This window comes from Arachis duranensis, chromosome 10, assembly GCF_000817695.3.
Source record: "Arachis duranensis cultivar V14167 chromosome 10, aradu.V14167.gnm2.J7QH, whole genome shotgun sequence".
In the NCBI taxonomy this organism is placed as follows: Eukaryota; Viridiplantae; Streptophyta; class Magnoliopsida; order Fabales; family Fabaceae; genus Arachis; species Arachis duranensis.
The window spans coordinates 29,549,829-29,553,112 of record NC_029781.3 but is presented as its reverse complement, the minus strand read 5'-3'; the positions used below and the strand labels follow the sequence as shown (position 1 = coordinate 29,553,112).

At 32.5% G+C, this 3,284-nt stretch overlaps 1 non-coding gene across 1 annotated transcript; it reads left to right on the top strand.

Annotated features, from left to right (window-relative positions):
* Positions 1-1,335: 1,335 nt before the first annotated feature.
* LOC127743577 (small nucleolar RNA R71) lies at positions 1,336-1,443 on the top strand. Its single transcript, XR_008004962.1, has one exon. It is a non-coding gene; the product is annotated as a small nucleolar RNA R71 (small nucleolar RNA).
* The last annotated feature ends 1,841 nt before the right edge of the window (positions 1,444-3,284 follow it).

Sequence of the window (3,284 nt, the reverse complement as noted above, 5' to 3'; positions counted from 1 at the left end):
TTGGAGTGTTATTCTTGTAGATTTTACCTTTTTTAATTTGTAACTTCTTCATCACATACAAAGGGCATCAAATTAATACTTGCTCCCAAATCGCACAAGACTTTTTCAAAAGTTGTACTTTCAATGGTGCATAAAATTTGAAAGTTCCTTAGATCTTGCATCTTTTTTGGTAAATTTCTTTGAATTATTGCATTGAATTCTTTGGTCATGACCAATGTCTCATCTCTCCTCAAAGTTCTCTTCTTGGATAGCAATTCCTTCATGAATTTAGCATAAAGAGGCATTTGTTCCAAAGCTTCTATGAATGGAATGTTGATGTGAAGCTTTTTGAACACCTCCAAAAAATTGGAAAATTGTCCATCAAGGTGTTGTTACTTAAGCCTTTGAGGGAAAGAAATTCTTGGTTGGTAAGCAATCACTGTTTTCTTCTTTGTTGGAGAATTAATTGGTGCATGAACAGTGCTCTCTTTTTCTTGCTTCTCCTCTTTTACGTCCTCATTGTGTGCTTTAGTGGGGTCTTCATCCTTTTTGCTAACCACTCTTTTACTTCTCAAGCTAATGACCTTACATTCTTCTGTTGTATTGGAAATTGTATCACTGAAAAAAATTTGTGGGTTTCTCAGCAATTTACTTGGCAAGTTGAACTACTTGCACTTCTAAATTTCTGATGGAGGCTCTAGTCTCTTGCATGAAATTGAAGGTTTGTTGGAGAAATGTGGATATATGTTGATTGAGTTTTTTCAGGGCATTTTCAAGAAGGGAGGTCTTTTGTGAATTTTGGGTTAGTTGTGCAGGAGGTGTTTGTGGTTGGTAAGGAGTGTTGAAGTTGTTGAAGTTACTACTTCTTTGATTTTGATTTTTCCACCCAAAGTTAGGGTAGTTCCTCCATCTATGATTATAGGTTTTTGAGAAGGGGTCATTATATGGTGGCTTTGAGAAAATTTTCATGTAATTTACTTGTTCAACAGACGATGAACTATCTTAAAATAGTGGACCTTCACCTTGATGGGATCCTCCATAAAATTCACAAGTGATTCCTTGAATTTTCACTGTTGAGACTTGCATTTGTCCCATTTGTTTAGTGATTGTGCTAATTTGATGAGCCATAACCTTGTTTTGTGCTAGAATAATGTCCAATGTATCCAATTTCATCACTTCTTCCTTCATTATTCTTTTGGAGGAATACAAGTACTGATTGTTGGCTACAATCTCAATTAATTCTAAAGCTTATTCAATGGTCTTCATGTGCATGGATCCTTCAGCTGAGTTGTCTAGTGAATTCTTTGAAGTAGGAGTAATCTCATTATAAAAAATCTATAGTTGTACCCAGTCAGCAAACATATTCAGAGGGCATTTTTTCAGCATTCTCTTGTGCTTCTCCCTGACTTCATAAAGGAATTCTCCATCTTTCTATATGAAGGTATGGATATCATGTCTTAGCTTTGTCAACCTCTGTAGTGGGAAAAATTTGGTTAAAAATTTATTGCCAACCTCTCCTTTTGTTGAGTTTTGAACCACTGCTTGGCTCGGTCCCTTACAGAGAATGGGAACAACCTCAATCGATAAGTTTCAGTAGAGGTGCCATTGGATTTGACTGTGTCACAAATTTGTAGGAAGCTGGATATGTGCAGATTAGGATCTTCTTGAGAACTCTCTCTAAATTGGCAATTTTGTTATACCAAGGCGATGAGTTGAAACTTCAACTCAAAGTTGTTTGCCTTCACAGTAGGGGCTACTATGCTACTTCTACAATTTCCAGGAGTAGATTTAGTGAAAGACCCAAGAGTCCTCCTAGCATTGTCATTGTTGTTTGTCATGCTTTCTAGCATTGTCTTCTAGTTTTCTCTGATTTCTTGATTCCTTTCTTAGTTGTTTGAGGGTTATTTCTATTTCTAAATCAAATTGAAGAGGTTCTTTGTCCTTGTTACCTTTCATAAAAACACACAAACAACAAGGAAATTGGAATTTTTAAAGTCATAGTAAAGAAAGTTCCAGTGAGTAGCAAAAGAAAATAAAATAAAAGTATAATTTAGAGAATTAATTAATGTGGTAGTTGTCAATCTCAATTAATCCCCAACAACGACGCCAAAAACTTGATACATAATTTTTTTAAATCACAACTTGGCAAGTGCAGCGAATCATATCAAGTAATATCATGGTGAGTGAGTTATTGTTCTCACAAGGATTAAAGGACTAAACAACAATGATTAATTGACTATTCTAATTAGACAAATCAAGAAACAAATGAGTGAATGAGGAATTAAAGTAAACGTGTAAATAGAGGCAATAAATAGGAAACAGTGAATGTGAAAACAACAGTGGTGAGAATGTTAAAGTTTCAGAAATATTCACTGTCTAGGAAAACAATTCTTATGTTCATTTATTTGAGGCGTATAGAGATCAATCACGACAAATCATAAATAATAAAATTCTGATTGTTTGGAAATTTAATTTCTATTTAACCTAATTAATTACTAATTTCTTAGTCAATTATTTAAGAAAATAGGTGAAGCACAATTCTGATTTGATTTCAAATAAGATTTAAGAATAGTCTTTAGGTTGAATTATATGTCACTTATCCAAACTACTCCTAAATAATTGAAACTTACAAGAAAGAATGATTTACAAAAATTTTATAATCTGAATTCATGTCACTTATTCAAACTAGAGCAATTAAAAATCACAAAATGTCACACACTCATTGAAATACCATTCATAGTTAAATAAAAAAAGTAATGAGAAAGAGTTTTCAAGTTAATTCCAATATTACTTTTTTTCAAAACAATATTTAGAATCCAAAACGGAGTTAGAATGCTTCCCAACAATTCCAAACCTTTAGAAATGAAGAAAAAAAACTCAATCATGAAATAGATCAAAGCATAATCACAAAATAAAGCAAAATGCTTAGATTAATAATCCATAAAAAGATGAATAGAGCTCCTAACCTTAACAAAGGAGATTAGTTACTTATGGTGGAATGAAAACAAAACTGTAAAGTGTGATGTATTTAGTATGAGATGTTATGTCTGTGGAAACATACAACCCTTGGACTTATTTAAAACCTAAACAATAACCTAGAATTCAAATTCAATCAAAACAGAATCAAATCTAATTTAAATCAAATCTTTTCTTAATGAATCTTAACTAACAAGTGATCTTTCTTGTAACTAAAATTCACAATTTGGTGCCTTGCTTAGTTGAAATCATGAGCTTGAAACTTTAATTTTGGACCAACAAAATACTTGAAGCTGGAGATATTAGTGAAGGATTAGAAAAAATTAGTA